The 21,077-nt window shown below is 43.4% G+C and overlaps 1 protein-coding gene across 2 annotated transcripts in view; it reads left to right on the top strand.

Annotated features, from left to right (window-relative positions):
- Nucleotides 1-225: 225 nt before the first annotated feature.
- Nucleotides 226-21,077, top strand: part of MAPRE2 (microtubule associated protein RP/EB family member 2) — a 93,006-nt gene continuing 72,154 nt past the window's right edge. Inside the window, exon 1 of one of the 2 annotated variants that reach the window (XM_035124853.2) lies at nucleotides 226-362. The gene's annotated coding sequence lies outside the window, so the exon portion shown is untranslated. Of the gene's footprint in view, nucleotides 363-443; nucleotides 494-21,077 lie in introns of those variants that run through there. The other variant, XM_035124854.2, reaches the window with a different exon arrangement.

Below are 21,077 nucleotides of genomic sequence, written 5' to 3'. Positions count from 1 at the left end.
ATGACTGAGCAGGCAGGAAGACAAGGAAGGCGCGAGGCGTTGGTCGCCGGCGTGACAGAGAGAAGTCTCTCGCCTCCCCCGGCAGCCCCACACAGACGCGTGACACACTCCGCCTCTGGGCTGGGCTCTCGCGGTTGGCTCCAGTCCCTCTTCCCTTTTTCGCCCGCCTCTCCCTCGCGGCGCGCCAGGACCGCCCCTCCCTGGAGTAGCCCGCCTCGCCCGCCCGGCTTCATTCACGTGGCTCTCGGGGTGGAGCGGCAGCCGAAGCGGAGACCGAGGAGGGTGGGGAAAACAAAAGGCAGCTGTCAAAGGAGGAGAGCGGCGCGTTTGGCGGCACCGGCGGCCCAGCCCGGCAGGAGCAGGTGAGTGACGTGCGCGTGAAGAGGAGAAGGTGGTGGTGGCGGCGGCGGCGGCGGCGGCGACGTTGGCGGCGTTTCTCTCCCCTCACCTCAGCGCGCGCCTCAGACTTAGTTTCCCGCAGAGCAGCCCGCCGGTAGGTAGCTGGCGGCTGGCTCCAGGTTGGGTTCGACGTTTGCCTGGTGCGAGGGAACGGGTCTCGCTCTTCCCCAGGCTGCCTGGGCGAGGGGGGAACTCGGGGCTGCCACGCTGGCAGGAGCGACGAGCGGCGCTCTGAGGGGCTTTCCACAGAGCCGAGGCGCGCGCTTTCCGCGGTGGGCAGGGGCGTCATTGCGCGGCTGAAGTGAAGCTCGGGAGGAAGGGGAGAGAGGAGTTGTTTTTGGTCTGCGTGGGAAGGAGAGGAAGGAGAGAGGGAGACACTCGCCATGAAGCGCCAGGAGATTGGCAAGAGGCAGCCGAGGTACAAAGAAGCCCTGTTTGCCGAGGAGGGAAGTCTCTGCCAGCCCCAGGAGGAGCCTCTCTAAACAAAGCTGCCAGGGCTGGGGATGAAACCCGCGGCACTCCCCCCCCTTGGGTTGCCAACTTGAGGTTTAAAAAAAACAGGCCAATGGGCAGAGCCAGGATGGGCTAGTGGGCGGAGCTCCGTGAAGTTTTGACAGGTCAGGGGCTTTGCTTGGCAGGTTTCAGTGGAGGAGCTCAAGGTGGACTAGTGGATTGGGAGGTGGCCTCAATAGCAGAAGAAATGGCACCACCGCTTGAATCATCTAAGGCTGCGGTCCTAACGCTGCATCCCTGGAAGGAAGCCTCACTGAATTCATTGAGGCTTCAGAGTAGACATAGTGAACACCTGCTTCCCAAACACTGGCAAGCACACTGGATAGGCAAGTGTGCAAATACTTTCCAGATGGCAGCAACCCTACCTGTTCCTTTAGAAATAGGTGTTTCCTTGTTGGGAGGGGCTGGATTGCTTGGTGTAGGAATTGAAGTAGTTGAAGCATTGATCTTGAACTTGCCAGACATGCAACTGAAATGTTAGCTATTGAGGGCATTCTATGTTTTAACACAGAGCAGTTACTTTCAAACTTTTTAAACTCAAGCTCCATCAAAATTTAGCTGACTTTCCTACCTCAGTCTTAGCCAATCTTTTGGCAACACGCAGGGCCCTCCTACATACGCACAGCTATATGTAAGCATTGCTGTGTGCCCAGAGATCTATGGGCAGGGGCCCTAAGCCAATGCTGTATTGGAACTGCGTGTGACATTGGTTGTGTGTTTAAACGAACAAGCTTACTTAATCTTGTCACTTCTACTGGTATAGTGGGGAGGAAAACAGCTGCAGATGCCCCATAGAATCATAGAACTGGGAGGGACCACAATGTGCTCTTGATTTGTATCATGGCCCAACACAAATTTTCTGCTGCAAACCACTTCTCTGAAATGAGTACTCTTGGGGCCAAATAGCAGGCAGGGAGGGAGGTGGCCATTTTCAGCAGAAAACTGGTCTGGGACTCTGACCCCAGCCAGGTGCATGTTCTGGATCTGGGGGCCATCACTGGTTTTTCTACAAAGTAAAAACTTCCAGGCGAAGAATGTTTGTTTAAACTTTGGCCCTCAGACTCCCTCCTAAAGCTGGGGAGGGAGGCTGGAATGAAAAGTTCTCTGAGGCATTCATGCTTGGCATTTTGATGTCTGTAAGGCTAGATCAATGTAGCTGGGGGCGGGAATGTGTTCCTGCCCCTGCTTTGGTGCAGGTTTTTATCCTCCCCTCAAACTTCAATATGCACACATGCATGCCACACACACAGGTGTCTTGCACACACACCCTATGGGGGTCACGTCAAAGTTTGCAAATCAATGCCATAGAGAGAGTGGTGCAACTTAAGCCATTTGGGCTCTTTCTGTGGATGGGCAAAGGGATTCATGCACACACAGATAACCCTGGCAAGCTGTGAACCCAGTGTGTATGTAGGGAGGAGGGTATTTAATTTCATTGGGCATAGGGATTTGCTCATTAGTTATCTATTTTAAGACATGCTCATCTTGAAGAACAGCTACATTCATCAAGGATGTCTAAAAGGTTAGATGCGATCTGGAGACAGGAAAGATTCAGTTTCTCACTTCACTTTAAAAAAGCAAACTTGGCCTGATCTATTCAGTGACCTCCTCAACAAACCAAGTCCTGTACAAATTATGGATACCTTATCGTACAAATGAGCAGAATAGCTACAAAAATAATATTTCTGTGCTAGCTATGCACTCCCCCCAGCTTTGCATAGTTCATCTAGCATTGTGTATGGACAGTAATGGAAATAATAAACCTTTGGTTGCTTTGAGTTACAGTCACTCAGGATTATTCTGCCCTAAAATCAGTAAGGGCTGCTGATTTATTTATGCTAAATGCTTTAGTTAGGTCTTGCTGTTGAGCTAGAGAGCAAGTGTGTGAGAGAGGGGGGAGAGAGAGTTTAATAAAAAATTCAGTAGATGAAATGCACAGCTGTTTGAATTGAACATTAACTGGTGTGACCTCAGCAGCTAGTTAACATTCCCCTGTGCCCTGAAATATTCCAATATATGTGTTATCTCCAGCTGGTTTCAGGGGCAGTAGGTATATAGGCTAGGTTTTTCAAGGAAACCTTGTTCTCCATGCTCAGTTGTGTGATAGGAATGGTAGCAGAGTCTAACAAAAACACAGTGGTGTTTTTAACTGAAAGTCTATTTGACATAATTCTTGTTTCGCAGTGGAGAAAAGTAAGATACAGTTTGTTTCCATGCTGAATTGAAGATGCTGGTGTTATCCTTTAAAGCCCAAAATGGCATGAGATCTGAGTATTTTAAGGACTGGCTGCTTCTCTGCATTCTTCCCTGCATGCTCTGCTCATCAACAGAGGCTCCACTTCAGAGCCCTCAACCCTGTGAAGCCCAGTGGGCAGCTACCAGGGAAAGAGTATTTTCTGTAGTAGCACCTACCCTACAGAATGCTCTGCCAACTGAAGTCTGCTAGGCTTTGTCTCTTAGGAGACCTATAGAAACTTGGTTATACCAAGGCCCTTGGCAGGCTATTTTACTGTTTCATTTGGAAGTTTTAACCACTGCCCCTATACGGTATATATGAAGAAGATGTTAATATGCTGACTTTTTAAAATTCCTTTTAACTTTTATTGATTTGTTATCCATCTTGGATACCTTTTTTGGATTAAAACAAAGTAGGTTGTTAATAAATAAATAAACCTTACAGAAAAGCAGGAAGTATCTTATAAAGGTGTTGCAGGGCTTTTTGTTGTTGTTGTTGTGTTATGTGATGGTTGCTTTTCTCCTCTGCTGATCCTGCTAGTACGTTTGAAATGGGAATAAATTTTACATCTGGCTTGTAGATGTTTAGCATGTCAGTGTGATAGGCACTCTCAAAAGGACTATGATCTCAGGGTGGGGGATGCGGGGAAGCAGGCATTTGAAAGTGCCATAACAGCCACAGGGGAGGGACAAGGCGTATTGAACTAATTTCAGGAATCATTTGGCAACTAAATCTTATTAAAGGCACTTTGCTCTGCTGTTTCTTGCAAGCGAAGGCGGCATTAATTGAGAGTGCACAGCTGATGCTGCCATGTAGAAAGTAAATGCAACAACTGTAGGTGGTAGAAATCCTTCCTGTAATTAAGTTGTGTAAAAAAAGGGGACCATTTATTACTGAAGTATAAACTTACTTTTTGCTGGGTTTCCCCCCCCCCCCTTTGGCTATACAACTGATGAATAGGCTCCAATGAGGTCCTGTCCTGGTCCATCTAAAATTAGCTGTAACCAAATTCCATCGAAGCCAATGGGACAAGTTAACTGAAAACAGTGAGACTTCTGAGTAAATATACATAGGATTGCACTGTTATTTAGTTACCAGAAGCAGCTTTGTCATGCTGGCCACATGACCCGGAAGCTGTCTGCGGACAAACGCCGGCTCCCTCGGCCTATAGAGCGAGATGAGCGCTGCAACCCCAGAGTCGGACACGACTGGACCTGATGGTCAGGGACCCCTTTACCTTTACCTTTTTACCTTTACCTTTACAGTATCAATACCTTTCAATTATGTAAACTGGAAATGTTTTTGCAGTAATTGAGTTGTAGTTAACTAGAGCGGCTTTTTTTCTATAGACCCTGAGAGACACTAGGAGAATTTGCTACTTGGTCTTTATTGGGAATAGCAGTGATAAGAAGGCTCAAACTACAGCAAAACTTCATGTAAGATTCTGCAGAAGAACTTAACTTAGATAAATTATTAACTTCGCAGCTCTATTTCCTACACAGGCACATCTACTGATCGTTTCAAACAGTGGTAAGCGTTACTTACATTGCAATTTTGAGAGGGATAACATACCCTTAAATCCCAACAGTATGTGGGAGCAGAGGTGTATCTAGGGGTTGGTTAGGGTGGCGTATGCCAAGGGCCTGTGGCTCAGAATGACTAGAAGCCTGTTTGCCCATCCACACACTTCCTGGGTTGCTCCTCTGCTGCTCTGGGCGGCCGGGCAAAGTCCACAGGTTCCTCTGGCAAGGGCGCAAGGGATGGAAGGGTGCCAATACAGCTCATTGCCAGCGGCACAAGGGAGCCTAGGTATGCCTCTGTGTGGCACATCTGCTTATTTTGGTACAAGCACATCCTGTTGCACTCAGCTGCATGCTCATTAGTTTGCAATCAAACAATGGTATTTTCTAAAAGTTTAAAACGGGATATGGATTCCATTATTTTAACTGATGTCCAGGGCATCTTTTAATACCACTCATCCTAAAGAGGAATTAGATGGTGGTCAAATTTAAAACCATGGCTCATTTAAAAGTTTGGCAAACATTACTTTCTAATGGGAACTAATACCCATTTTGAGGGGGTAAGATATTATTGAACTACATCCATGCACGTTTGAGACAGTTTCCTTTTGGGTGCAAAGGATGTATAGCTTTAGAGATAAAAGGCCAAGACATTTCTATTTAACATCTCATACTTTACATATTCTTTACATAAAATATTTATATGTCTATATGTTCTCTTTAAAAAGTCTATTTATGAATAGCTTTGCAAATTAGGCCAAGCCTTATTTCAAAATGAAGAGTATGCAAGCCAAATTGCAGGTGATCAAATTTTTGTTTGCATGGTGCCTCACCATATGAATTAGGACTAGAGAAATATGGAACAACATTGTTAAAGCAATCAGCACTTAGGTATTCATTGTCAAACACTGTAAACTCTAGGTGAAACTGACAAGAAGCTGATGTGGTAGGGAGTGCTTGGGGTGTGGTAGAAGTACATTTGCCACCACATTCACTGCATTATGAGGCATGTTTCCTAGGCAGATAATTGTGCATTCAAACCACCTCCACCCTATTAGCAGTGCAATCCTATACACACCTACTCATAAGTACGCCCAACTTAGTTCAGTGGGGCTTGCTCCCAGGGCGGTGAGCACATGACTGAAATCTTAGAATATATGTCTGTCTGCACCTTGAGAAACAGCAATTCTTTAGTGAACAAGAATTATGCCAGTCACTCTAATGTGCCTTGTACATGATGTGTCAGAATGCAACTCACAGTGGGCCTGTCAAAGGAGAAGAGTATCTGCCCTTATGCTTCTTCTGTCAACAGCAAGCCTGGAATCTACATTTTATTGTTCCAAGGGAATACTTTAGGACAGGATTCAGACATGACGATTTGTTGACCCCTTGTTGAAGCCTATGACTTCTGACAGTGTTTAATCCTACTGAGTCATATGGGAGGAGGTCACTGGAGGTCTACTGAAAGAATAATATAAGCAGGGTGGAAAAGCAGTCACTGAATTTTTTATCCTGACCCCTTCCCCCCTCAAAATACAATGTTTTTAGAATCCATCCTCTTGTAGCACCTTCCTCTAAATAGGGCTGCATGATGTTAGGGACTGAACTGTTTGTTATCACAAAGCCAAATAGTTTGCAACAAAGTAGGGAACAAAATACTCACAGGCTACACCCAACACTGAGTATGATTCAGAATTAGGGAAATCCTGCTTTGAACTTCCTCCACTTCGTGGGCTTATGTCAGGAGTTAATTTGCTCGTATGGTGGGCAGCTCTTATCTGCTAGCTGCATAAGTACTTCACTTTTAAATATGAATAAGACTGAAGTCTGGGTTTAAAAATAGTTTTTTGGGCAATCAGCCACCAGTCTGTTGCTTGTGTTATTCAAGGTTAGATTATTATTAGTAACCCACCAACAATGTGTGCTGGACATTGTACAGCACACAGAACTGACAGGGTCACTTGAGCTGTGGGTTTTTTTATGCTAAATGAGATGAACACAATGTCAGAGAAGAGGATCTGTGTTTTATAGTAAAGGGAGTTATATGGTAGCAGACAGTGAGCACAGAATGAATAAATTTGGGCAAAGTCCAAATAAGCTTTGAGGAAAGATTTAAAGGAAGGGATGGAGGGCAGATCCACACTATACTTTTACAACATGTCCAACACACACTTAAAATACATGCCTTGCCCCTACAATTCCCAGCCATGTTAGCAAACTACAGAACCCAGGTTCATTAGTCTATTCTTGTGGGGCATAACAAAAGAAAACAAGTCTGCAGTGGAAACCAGTGCTAGCTTTATGTTGTCAAGCAGGTCTGGTGAGCAAGGACTTGGTTACTTCTAAGTTCTGTACAGCTCTGGGCACCCTGATGGCACTATGTAGACACAGAATACTAATAATAGTAGATGGGCTGAAGAAGAGAGTAGAAAGCAGAGAAAGGGGAAATCATGGAAGAGTGTTTGGGGGGCAGGGGCAGACAGCTTTAGAGGTAAGGACCACGAACTTAAATGTGCAAAATTAAGGGGAGAAATGAATGGACAATAGAAATTATGGGAAATCATTTTGTACAGGATTCCTGTGTTATTTACTCCTAAAATACACGCCTAAAGTTTGTGATGAATTACGGTCCTCACTAGTGATTTTGCTTCGTATGGCATCTAGGATAGAAGCTGGCTAACATTTTTGCATCGTTGATTGTTCTTTCAACCCTTAACGTTTTTGTAACTTAAGCTTTCCATGCTCTTTTAATCATCCTGTTCTATGATTAAATATGTCAAGAGATATAAACAACTCAGTTTGTGGTTTCAGTTTAAGGGCAGAGCTGGTGCTCCACCCAGTATACCCAAGCAGGGGAAAATGCTGCAGAATAAATTATGTGTGAATGACTGTACAAGTGACTCTGCTTTTGGAACCCTTAACAATACATCAGGAAAACAGGTTAAGAGAGGTGCTATAATATAGGTGGTGTTTAACTAGGAATGACAGCTAAGTCTTAAAAACTAGGGGACACTATCGGGACTCAGTGCTCTGATGGGAGTGGGGACTTGCTAGTTAGTAGACATGCACAATATTGCATTGTTCTTGAAAGAGACAGTGGTGAAGGAACTGGCCAGAAGAATTTTGGCAGGGATTTTATTCTGCTGCCATTGTCTCTCCTTTAGTTGTTCTTCCTCTGTTTCTGCATGGATTACAAACTGACTTAAAATACAAAGGCACAAACAAATTCTAAGGGTGAAAGCCACCTTAATTCTAAATAGCACTCACAGCAGATTAGCCACAAGGACCTACTGACTGCATAATGCTTGGTAGTTGACCTATTGCAATGGAAAGGCCACATAATATTGGTAAACTACTGTGAAATAGGATTCTGAAGGCTGAAAAGGTAAGGAGAATCAGTTGCACTGTGGGTGATTAGAGTTGGAATTTAGGAGAGGGGGACTATCCTAGTAAATCCATTTGTGGATATAGCCCTGAAAGAAAATGTTCTGTGAAATATGCCTCTTTGAGAATTCAGCACCATTAAAAAGGTGGACACTGCAGGGGACGTTGAGCTTTGGTGGTTGGTGCAGTTCTCACTTGATAACATGTAAATGTGGTAGTGTCTCTTTCAACGTAAGGAGTCAGTTTGGATCCCTGGTTCCTCTTTCAGACAAATATCTTCCAAAAGCAGCCCAGCTCTAAGAGAAACCTGAGTCTGAGGTGTTTCACACACTACATCTGAATACATAAACTTGGATCAGGGGAGATGTTGTCAAAATATACCACAGGACATGTTTCACTTTCAAGTTGCATTTTTCTCTCTTTGAAATACCCTCAGCCACTACAGATATAGGCCACTTTGGAAATGAACTTTCCCTTGCTCAGTTATTTAATTTGAGAAGGAACAGATATGAGTTTGACAAATGGGCCTTGCAGAACGTGTGAAGCTATCCTACAAGCCTGATTTGCACCTGGCCATTCTCACTCTAAAGACCTTTCTGACCTTCCAACCATTCCCCCCCCACTCTCTTATCAGCATTTGAAACAACTTATGCATCCATTTTAATTGCAATGGAAATATTATTTTTAGAACCACTCTTCCACTAGGGGCGCTGTCCTGTGCCAAATAATACATTTGTACAGCACACCCAAAATACCCAAAGCAGGACAGAACTACTACCATTTGCATCCCAAGGTGGTGTTTGACTCCAGTAGTACAGGAACTACTAGACTGAGATCTTTTACAGTGAACCCAAAGCTGTTGCCATATAGCAGAATGGAATTGCAGAACTTTGCAGTTAACTATGAATAACAGTAAACAGGATTTCTGCCAATGTGGCGGTGTGCTTTTGTAGGAAATTTTGCAGTGTTTGAATTACAGGGGGAAGCCCCCTTAACAGCATGGGAACCATGATGACTAAAATGGATGTGGGGGGGAATCTGTGGCTTCTGGATTTCGTTAATGCCTCCCTAATTAAAATACTGTAGTTTTTACCTTTTAATCTAAGCAAATAAAGCTTGTCTGTAGTGCAACTTACTACAGCCCAAGACTTGTGCCCTAGACTTCAGTAAATGAGATATTAAATGATAATTGCTAAAATATAAACAACTATTTTCAGTTAATTTCATCTTTATCAAAGAGGATAGAAATATGACTCAGCTCATATCATATAGGTCTTCTATCAAACTGTGAAGTTGCATTTAATTTTAGAGTAACCTTTCTTGCAATTATAATGGCACTTATTCTCTGAGTTGGAACAGCTTTGTAACTTGAAATCAATAATTAACAATACACATTCCATTACTTTCACATACATCATCTCAAGTTCCCTATGGGATCCATGGGTGTAGGCAGGGGACAGGGGGGTAGCTGCCCCCCCAAGAAGCAAAAAATTAATGTATTTTACAGACCATAACCAGCATTTTTCCCCTCCAAAAACTGAAGTGGAAAGGGCTTTGCTTTAGCAAGAACAGCTTGGTATCCGCTTGCTGGGGGGGGGGGCAGGAACACAGCTGTAACAAAAACACATCAAATAAATAAAGCAAAGTGGCTACCGCTAGTTAAGCAGTTAAGACAATGGAGCAGATTGTCCATTGCCTTTCAGGCAAGATTTGATAGCTCACAACTTCACCCTATTGTTCTTCAGTGGGAGTTGTTAGCATTCAGGGATCGCATTAAGAGTTCTATTGGCGATTTAATGAGGGTGCAGAGGATTCAATTTGACTAAGGTGGCTCTGCAAGGCTAAAAGGAAGTGAATAAGAAAAGGGGGGCTGTACCTTTGATAGACACAGTGATGTTTATAAAAAGCAGTCTGCCCCTCCTCCTGCATCTGTATACTGTAAATCAAGCAAGAGAAAGCTGCTTACAAGGCTCCTGTACAGGCGTACCGGTATCTTCCTCTTGCTGCAGAGTTCCAGCATCACCCAGAGGCACCCACAAATGTGAGTTATCCGTCTCTCTATTTCTTCCTTCCTTCCCTCCCTCTTCCACCCTTAATAAAATACGGGGGGGGCAGGTAAGCCCCACATAGAAAGCCCATCAACATGGGGGGATGACTCATTCGAATACAGTATTTACCAGTAATTGGGGGGGGGGGCACCTAGGCCTCTAGGAGTTGGCTGCTATGCCTAGGAGTAGGACAATTCAAGAAAGCAGAATAATGCATATGCTATGGTAATATATCAATAGAATCATGGAATTGTAGTCGGAAGGGACCACAAGGGCCATCTAGTCCAACCCCCTGCAATGCAGGAATTTTTTCCCAAGGTGGGGCTTGAACCCACGACATGGTTGAAATATTATGCTGATATGCAGCAACGCCTCGGAGCTGTCGTGACTGCGGCCGTGCCTTGCCTCGCCCTCTCTGCCACCCCCTCTCGCCTGCCCGACCCTCCCGTCCTCTCCAGCCAATCAGGGTAGCCGCCGACGCTGCCAGTCCCAGAAGCACAAGGTGGTCGCCGCCGCCACGATGTTGTCGGGCCCGTTGGCCCTGTAGGCCCCCCCCCATGTTCCCACTTCGTGGCCCTGCCCCTGAATGACTATGGCTTGCTCCCCCCCCAGTTTTGATCCTGGCTACGCCCCTGCTGGGATCCTCACTAAAATGGTCAAAACAAGAACTTCTCTACAACATCTTGAAATTAACAAGTATTGAAGTACAACATTAAACTTCGTTAGATGGATTTTAAACCACATTTTCCTTACACTGTACACTATGGTGCATGAGTCATTAAATCTGTTCAAAGAAATTATGAATCATAGTGCCAAACAAACATACTTTGAGTAGAAGCTATTTATAATCAATGGTGTTTCCCAAGAGTACAAATTTTAAAACTAGCTAAACCAAAGCTTTTTTCTATAAAATTGCAGAGGGTTAAAAAGAAAGCAGGAGACAGCTCTATCCCCTTCTTTCTGAATGCCCCAGGGAGGCCTGATCCACACCATACATTTAAAGCTTATTCAACATATTTAAAACACATGACTCCAGCTCCCAAAGAATCCTGGGAAATGTAGTTTAAGAGTTCTGGTAATTGAAGCTCTGTGAGGGGAAAACTACGCTTCCCAGGATTCTGTGAGGGAGTCATGTGTTCTATAGTGCATTGAATAACCTTTAAATGTATGGTGCTGTTAGTTACAGTGTGGTCCTTAGCCATGACATAAGTTACATTGAATCCAGTAGGGCTTACTCCCAGGTAAGCAGAACTGCAAGCATAGTTATTTCCTTCCCTGTCTCTCCTAAGCTGTTTTCTTCTTTCTTCTCTCTTTTCCAACCAGCTCCTAATATCATCCAGCTTGACTCCCAAGGCTACTAGTTAAAACCTAGTTAAAAATTCAGGCAAGAAGTACTTAGCTTGTGATGCTGAAAATATGGATATTGATTTATCTAGCGGTAAAGACCTATCAATTTTACTTCTAAGTTCATCCCTCTGTTTTTAACAGAGCTCCCTCCAAAGTAGTTGTTAAAAGGTTGCAGTCTAGAGAATACTTTCAAACTGTCTCTTATTTTCTTACTTTCTTCCAAAGCTAGGTAAAGATATCAAAAAGGAATAGTGTTTATGTTAGTAAATGAGGCGCTTCAGAAGAAAGTCCTTGCTTGCTAATTCACTTCAGGAAGGAAAGCCCTGTCATCAGGCTTAAACAAAGGAAGTAGTTAAAGTAGTAGGTGGTGGGCTGTTGCTTGTGCAGTTCTTGTTAGGAAATGCATAATCCTGTGAAAGCATATGAGACAACTGTCAAATGTTAGGGACGTGGCTAGATGCTGGAACTCCACCAGACAGCTCATATGTGGATTCCACTCCAGAAGGCCTGCAGATAGTATTCTTTTCTCAGTGATGACATAACTGGTGAAAAATCAGAATTACTTCCCCATTCTGGATAGGAACTAATGAGATATAAAACAACTTTGGCTATGACAGAGATGTGGGCAAAACAAGAAAGTGTGAAAAATCACCGGGCTTTTTTCTTTTCTTTTTAAAGCAAACTAACGTTGCTTTAGAATTACCTTCTGGTCAGACTTCTCATGAATTTTTTTATACAGCTTTGAGATAATGAAAAGCAATGGATTGGATCCAGACTCAGGCTGCAGTACTCCCAGATAAACACCATTTAGCTGGGCTAGGAGTGATCCCTATTGAATTCAATGGGACTTACTTCTGAGTAAATGTGTTGGTGTGCACCAGGTCACATGTAGATCATAAATTATCAGAAACAACTTCTGTACATTGATTGTGTAGTGTGGGCTGCTCATTCTCCATACCCTTTAAACTGATACACAAAACCTGTTTGTCACTCCACCAATAGACAAAACCTGATTGGGATGATTGTGCTGGCTGGAGCTGATGGGGACCTCTGGAAGGCATGAGGTTGGGGGAGGCTGTTCTATGCTAACTCTAGGCAAAGTTAGGAAAGGTGAAAACGTGAATCTCTACCCCATGAGCAGGCTTATAAAAGATGCTTCTCTGGGTGGCTTGCTGTATTTTAAAGAAAGCTTAAAAGCACTGTATTCATCCTTATACTTGTACTCTCGTTTGCTCATTGCCTGACTTTGTGGTTCACATGCCAAGGCACTTCAAAAACTTCACTGTAGGGAATAGCTCTTTAAATGCCTCTTATGCTGAATAATGCAAGGTAAGCAGTGGATTTAGTTTTTTGTATCCATCTTTGCAGAATGTAATGGACTCTCTAGGATTTAGAAACACTGTGCAAAACTGAGTATAGAAGCAAATGCCATTATTTTCTTGTGCATCCCATGTAATACTATCCTTTCCGTGTGGAAATCATAGGGGCTGCCCTGCATCTAATTGCATGCTTGCTGTAGCTTAGAGTCCTTTGATCCAAACTGGTGTCATAGTGCCTTCTACTGTAATAGCTTTTGATTTTCTAATGTCCTACACCAGCACATGCTGATTGGGGATGATGGGAGTTGTAGTTCAAAACATTTAGAGGGTACCCTGCTGGCAAAAGCTGTCCTATGTTATGCAACAGTTTCAGAGCCTCCAAAATGCATCTTAACCTATTTATGTTAAGTGTGCCTGCATTTAAATGGAGCTTGTGCATTGTAGCAAAAGGTCTTGAAGAAGCAGTTCTCTGGACTGATTCTCCCTTTCTTACTCTGGGCTTTAGGGCATTTTCCATTTAAAGCATGAACTAGAAGAGAGTTTATACAAAGTTGTTGGTTCTGGAGGTGTACTACATTTTGTTGGTTGTAGCAGTAATAAAGGAAACAAGCTGAGCAAAAAGAGCAACAGCAAATGCAGCTGAATCTTGAATCCTTGCCTTGGCACAGTTCTGATTTGTCCTAGGCAAATAAGAAATTGCATGGCTAATTATTATTATTGTCTTGCTTGCTATTTGCTTCAAATTTAGATTTCAGTTTAGGTTACGAATGTTATACAATATCTATGGGAGCAAGGTAAATGTTCAGAGACCCATCACATCAAGGATTGAGTATACAGTACAGTACTAAAATTCAAAAATCAGGCAGAACTTGGCTCTCTAAAATTACAATATACAGTATTTAGCTAGATAAAGTGTGGCTAACAGACAGATGTTCTCGAAGCTATGAACATGAGTTTGACCAAGCTGCGGGAGGCAGTGGAAGACAGGAGTGCCTGGTGTGCTATAGTCCATGGGGTCACGAAGAGACTGGACACGACTAAATGATTAAACAACAACAACAGAGAGATCAGTTATGTTATCTGGGACTGTAAGGCACTGGAGTCTGGAGGACGGAACAGTGCCACATCTGGTAACTTTGCAGGCCAAACAGAGAAATTGCAAAACTTAAATTTTAAAAGACCTGGGTGAATAGTAAGGTTGTTGAAAAGAAGACCAGGCATTGTGCTTTAGTCAGTGGATCTTTCTCATAGGGATGTGTACATACCATTGCAACATTGAGCACATGGCTGTATAAACATCATACATTTAAAACACATCTGCACCCCCCTCCAAAAAGGCTCTTGGGAACTGTAATTTACCTCTCACAGAGCTACAGTTCCCAGCACCTACAATTCCCATGACTTGGTGTGGGTGGGTGCTTTGTATGGTGTGTATGCAGCCACAGAATGGCAAACCCTTATCAAATGAAATCCTTAAATTTCTAATACCCTCCTGTCCTTTCACGACACATGATCAGGGCTGCCTTGATCTCCATTGAGTTCCTAAGTGCAGAGCCACCAGCTATGCATACTTCAAATAATGCTTACCAGTGCTTGTAATCCCAGGTACAGATACGGCTGCTAACCAGGAGACATCTCCTGTTGTTAGATTGTCACCTTGTGCTTCATTGCTCTGCAGTCTAGCTGGCAGCTGTTGTCTCCTAGAGGATTTGGGTTGAAGAAGAAATGAGTGTGGTCTGACTTTTGTAGCAGAGAGCAGAAACTGCAGAACCTAGATAAGCAGAGATGAAGTTCAGTTTGCAGTTAGAGTATTTGAGACATTTTTACACTGCTCTTCAATTTTGTAAGCACACTAAAATAAACTTTACCACTAAGGTGTTTGACAGTTTTTTTTGGTCCAGGCAGGTGACTGTAGGTTGAAACAGTTCTATGTGCTCAGTATTGCATACTGTGTAGGTAAAGGTAAAGGGGCCCCTGACCATCAGGTCCAGTCGTGTCCGACTCTGGGGTTGCGGCGCTCATCTCGCTCTATAGGCCGAGGGAGCTGGCGTTTGTCCGCAGACAGCTTCCGGGTCATGTGGCCAGCATGACAAAGCTGCTTCTGGCAAACCAGAGCAGCACACGGAAACGCCGTTTACCTTCCCGCCGTTTACCTTCCCTATTTATCTACTTGCACTTTGATGTGCTTTCGAACTGCTAGGTGGGCAGGACCTGGGACCAAGCAATGGGAGCTCACCCCGTTGCAGGGATTCGAACCGCCGACCTTCTGATCAGCAAGCCCTAGACCAGGCATCCCCAAACTGCAGCCCTCCAGATGTTTTGGCCTACAACTCCCATGATCCCTAGCTAACAGGACCAGTGGTTGGGGAAGATGGGAATTGTAGTCCAAAACATCTGGAGGGCCGAAGTCTGGGGATGCCTGCCCTAGACTCTGTAGTTTAACCAGTTTTTTTTGTCCAGTCAGGTTACTGTAGGTTGAAACAGTTCTATGTGCTCAGTATTGCATACTGTGTAGATTTACCCCCCCCCAAAAAAAATTACTCTGCAACATTCTACTGCAACTTAGTACCATAATAATATTTACAGTCATTTTGTGTCATTTACAGCATTGTGTTTGAGTTTATTTAAATAGCATAGTGCAGGGGTCCCCAAACTAAGGCTCGGGAGCCGGATGCGGCCCAGTCGTCTTCTAAATCAGGCCCACGGACATCTGGGAATCAGCATGTTTTTACATGAGTAGAATGTGTCCTTTTATTTAAAATGCATCTCTGGGTTATTTGTGGGGCCTGCCTGGTGTTTTTTACATGAGTAGAATGTGTCCTTTTATTTAAAATGCATCTCTGGGTTATTTGTGGGGCAGAGGAATTCATTCATATTTTTGTTTCAAAATATAGTCCGGCCCCCCTCAAGGTCTGAGGGACAGTGGGACCGGCCCCCTGCTGAAAAAGTTTGCTGACCCCTGGCATAGTGACATTTTGTCCTCTTCTGATAACTGGATAAGTTGTTTGTGATAACTATTATGTGCTATTTGTACTTCTATTTCAAAGTTTCAATAACTGATGTTTATAATATCTGAGCAACTGTATAATATTTATTTACAGGTCTCTGTGTTTAAATCAGATTTCCTTATCTAAGTGACGTTTTCTGAAACTATTAACTTTTGTTGCTTAAGATGTAATTGTCAAAAAGATTACACATTAGAGGTTTCTAATAAGCCTGCATTTTATGGTTTAATTCATGTGTTTTGCAGAGGTTGTTTTATGTGGAGTTTGTTCTGGGTTTCAGCTGGCAAACAAATGTGATGGAAAAGGAAACAGAATACTTTGATAAGGTTGCAAAGTGATAGGACCTAAAACACTGATGATTTCTTGGCAGCCAGACATATCTTCCTGAATGGGGCCTAGATATTGTTTTTTTCTACTTGAAAAGAGCTACTGGTTACTGGCACTGCTTTTGTTCCTTGAAATGAATCACACTCAGTTGGATGGAGCCATTAATCCATTTCCCTTTCAACTGACCTATTAGAAAGCAACCCTTCTTTGTGCCTGGCATTGCTGATCATCTGTTGAACCTCACTACAAAATACAATTCCCTACTGCATTTCTACACAGAACTGGCTTGTTTGGTGGTGTTGTTGTTGTTTTTAAAAAAGTAACAACTCTATCCTTTTTGGAATAGGGATACTTTATACATACTGGCTTTCTTACTCCAGTGGGCTTCTGTCCCCTGTAACTAAGTCACAAGTTAGAACTAGTAAAATCAACAACAAAAATAATCCTTCCAGTAGCACCTTAGAGACCAACTAAGTTTGTCATAGGCATGAGCTTTCGTGTGCATGCACATGAAAGCTCATACCTATGAAAAACTTAGTTGGTCTCTAAGGTGCTACTGGAAGGATTTTTTTATTTTGTTTTGACTGCATCAGACCAACATGGCTACCTACCTGTAACTAAAATCAACAAGTAAAATTCCAGACTTCCCATCTGCAAAGTGATGGTGTCTGATCTCAGCCATGAATAAATGGTCTAAATCAGGGCAGGTTCAGTGTTGAGGGGAGCATATATCACTCTGTCCTCCAATTTTTCCTACTGATCATACTCGTAGTCTTGCTGAGAGATCTGATCATAGCTACAGTTGCTTTTATAAAATAATTTTTTAATGCTGGCCATAAGTGTAGCTAGGTAAAGGTAAAGGGACCCCTACTGTTAGGTCCAGTCGTGGACGACTCTGGGGTTGCGGCGCTCATCTCGCTTTACTGGCCGAGGGAGCCGGTGTACAGCTTCTGGGTCATGTGGCTAGTATGACTAAGCCGCTTCTGGCAAACCAGAGCAGTGCACGGAAACGCCATTTACCTTCCCGCCGGAGCGATACCTATTTATCTACCTGCACTTTGACCTGCTTTTGGACTGCTAGGTTGGCAGGTGGAGCTGGGACCAAACAACAGGAGCTCACCCCGTCGCTGGGAAATGAACCGCTGACCTTCTGATCGGCAAGCGCTAGGCTCAGTGGTTTAGACCACAGCGCCACCTTTTAAAAGTCTCAGTGTGTCTTTGGGTTATCTTTTCTACTTCACAGTAAAGAAACTGTGAATTACCTTTATGTTATTAAGTAACATGGAATAGTCCAGATACTTTTAAAGGTTTCATGTAACTTTAGATAGAAAATTTGCCACCATTTTGGTTAAGCATCAGCGGCATATGTGCCCTCTAGGCAACCTTGCCCACAATGCTTCTCTCTGTGGAAGACATGGAATGTCTGCACTGCTGCCACTTTGTTGGCAGCATGGGGGAGTGGCAGCAGCACTGGGGGAAGTGAAGGAAGGTGGAAGAGGTGACAGCAGGGAAAATGAGGAGAAGGTGGTGGGAACACCATTCCATCTTGAGATGGTGGAATGTCTTGCACTGGTCCTGCCTGGGCATGATGTTTGTTGGGAAACCCCAAAGTCTGTTGTGTGTAATCATGTTATGTTGGGCTACAGGGGATGGTAGGAATACTTAATTACATTAGTCTCTGCCAGATGCAGAATAATTTCAAGATGCACTGATGCTTGCTGAGAAGGAACTGGCAATGGCTGTTTCCCCCTGTTTTGAAGAACCTTTCTAAAGAGTCTCAGCCTTTTTCCTTTAGCATTTTAAAACGCAGGAAACACACTCTGGAATGGTGCTTGGATTAATGTGTAGCGGTGCATAAATGTCATCTTATGCAGATGCCAGACCATTTGTCCATCTAGTACTGTCTGCTTTGGCAATAGCTCTCCAAAGTCTTGGGAATAAATCTTTCTCAGCCCTCCTATGATACTTTTAATTGGAGCGGCCACAGTTTTAACTTGGGACATTTTGCATGCAGCTATGGGCACACAAAGGTTATCCTGAAGGAAAAAGCAAGAGTGATTTTGGACAGTGCTTTAAATATACAATAGAGTTGATTCACATAAGCAGGCAGTGCTTTATCTTCTCCATGCGAGCATATATTCAGGAACCATAACTTCTAGACCAAAACCAGAAATTGCTATGGATTCCCCTGTGTATGCGGCTGAGTCCCACTTAACATTTTCCCATGTGACTGTGTGCCTCAGTGCATGATCACTTGCTTCTGGGATCTGGGCCTTGGAGCAATGGTTGGACTGGGAATAGAAGTGCAGAGTAAAGGCTAACTTTGAAACAGATTGCCTCTTTTGATTTATAGAACTGTCTCTGGAGAAAAGGAAACAGAGCAGGGCCTTTTCATGTTATTATATCAGGCAGTTAACCTGGTGTTCACTTTAATAACCCCTGACTCCTTGATACTTCAGAAAGTCAAGTTCCTCGGGGCTGAAATACCACAAGAACGTTCTGATAAGATATTTGTGAGCAAAACAATATAGCTGAGAGCCAAACTTGACATGGTGTTAGATGTGTGAAGGCATCTGTCTCTTTCTCTCCCTTTGGCTGAAAGTAGCCATTAAGGGCCTTCCACCCTCCTGACACAATCTGATCCAACTTTGAATGCCCAGTGGCTACAATTAGCAAAAAGACTGAGAGAGCAAAGAGACATTGGAATTGTATTAATGCATGCTGATGTCCTACTTAATTTGACTGTGAGATATACAGCTTTTGTTCAGTTAAGTTCAGCACAAGAAACTACATCAACTAGTATTCTGATCTGGAAGCAGTTTGGATAGCTTTGCATAGGCTTACTTAAAATTACAAAAGGCCACCATGTTATGTCAACATACGGTACTTGTTCTGCTTGCTCTGCTGTCCATGGTTTAATAGTAACCAATAAAATATTTATGACTGTATTCCTATGGATATGATCACTTGCCTATGAAAACTTTGAAGACATCTTTAGACAGCATGATGGAGAACTTCGACAGTTCTGCCTGTGGCCTTGAGCGAATTCTATAGATCTTGTTATGGAATGTCAGGTGCTGCAAGCTCTTAACTCACTGTGAAATCAATTGAGCACCAGAGGGCTCAAGTGAGAGTTGTTCAGATGAATGCTTGTCAGGCTCATTGATAATGAAAAGTGGTATCCTTGGCCCTGAAAAAGATTAGGGGACATAATGTTGGTAAGAGCTTTAAAGTGCATTTATTGCAGAGACTTAAACGGCACTAAAAATAACCTCACATATTGTTTTCTACAATGAAATGTTTCCATGTTGCTGCTGCTCTGTGTGTCTACTGGGCATTTAAGTGGATGATTATTGAGTTCTGAAAATCCAGTCTTAAACAAGTTTGTTTGGAATGAAGTCCTACTAAATTCCATGGAACTGATTTCATAATGCATGTTTAGGATTGCTGCCTAAACCAGCCCAGTAGCACCGTCTTTATATTTGCACAGGCCATTATTTGACTGTCAGCACTGGAGTAACAATATAGCAGTACTGGGCTGGATCTAAACACATCAAAAAAATATTTCCAGGAAACGCATTGTAAACCTCATAATGGGGAAGCACATTGGTGAAATATGGAACTCCACAGCACCATCTGGTGTCCCAGTATTATAATGCATTTAAAACACTATTTCTTTACTAGTGTAGCTATGTCCCTGGTGTCTTTGATGTGACATTAGCAGAGTTCTGAGTCCTTTACTTACCTGTACAGACTGGTCTGGAATGTCTCTGCAGTTCTATCATTCCCTCTAATAGGCACCCCAGCCCCTGAGTGTGAAAGTGAATACTGTATCCTGTCTATGTGGACTGATAACATGAAAGCTTGTTACTCTAAAGAATTTATGGACTTTGGCTATTGTTGGGGTGGGAAAAACATATACATTGCATGTGTCCAGAGCAATGGAAGATCCAGAACATCTTCACATCATCTGGTGGGATTTCCCCCCCCCATGCTTCGGATTTTTTGCTCTTATGTTCCACCCTTTTGTTCTTATGTTACAAGAGCTTAGTGGTTACTGCTCTTTGAGGGCCCCATACCACATAGAAACCACATGGAAGGATCTCACTGCAAGAGCCATGGTAATCCTCCACACTCTGATGCCAGCATCATTTTTTCCATACAATCATGTCCTTCCCTCCCATGTTGTTCCCTACATTCTTATGTTGCTATGGGGAGTGTGGGGTGGAGTAAGAAGGGAGTGGCAGCCATGTGGCTCCTATAATGAAAGAACTAGCTCATAGGTTGGGGCAAATAATAATGATGCGAGAGAATACAGTGGAACATAAGACAATTGTTTGTGATTACTGTGATAGTTCTATGCAATACTTGCAGAAAGCATCCCCCCTTTTTCTCTTCAAGAGTAAGTCTGTGTAGCACAAGACTCACTGTGGCTTCTAAATTTTGTATGTGTGAATCAATTTTCTATGGAACTTCCCCATTCTCTTTGCATTGGTTTTTGGTGGTATCTCCATTTTTTGTGGTTTTCCACAGAGGTGAATCATGAACAGGACTGATTAGATCGATCCAACATCCTAAGATTATTAACTTTTTATCTAATTCACTCCCCCTTTCTAAACTTCAGGTGCCGAACTTGGTAGTTTAATAGGGCCTCTCTTCTTTAGATGGCCATATTGCTTCATTCATTTCAAATTGTGGTAAGCCAGCCCTGTTGAGTTTGGGGAAACCTCATTCTGCTGAGTGAGGCTCTGGACACCTTCTCCAAAGTCCTGCCCTGATGGTACCACTGGCAAATTAACCTTCCAAGTCTATAAGTATGCTATGCCTGGAGAACTATCAGCAACCAAAGCAAGGCAGCACAGGTGGCAGGGGTGGCAAGTGGGTAGAATTTCCAGTGGTCTGGAAGCGATGCTTCAGTGCCTTTCATTGCTTTTTGCACCTCCTCATGATTTGTCAAAGCAAAACAACTGACATAATAT

This window comes from Zootoca vivipara, chromosome 8 (assembly GCF_963506605.1).
Source record: "Zootoca vivipara chromosome 8, rZooViv1.1, whole genome shotgun sequence".
Taxonomy (NCBI): domain Eukaryota; kingdom Metazoa; phylum Chordata; class Lepidosauria; order Squamata; family Lacertidae; genus Zootoca; species Zootoca vivipara.
The sequence above is the reverse complement of the archived record's forward strand: the minus strand, read 5'-3'. Positions and strand labels throughout refer to the sequence as shown.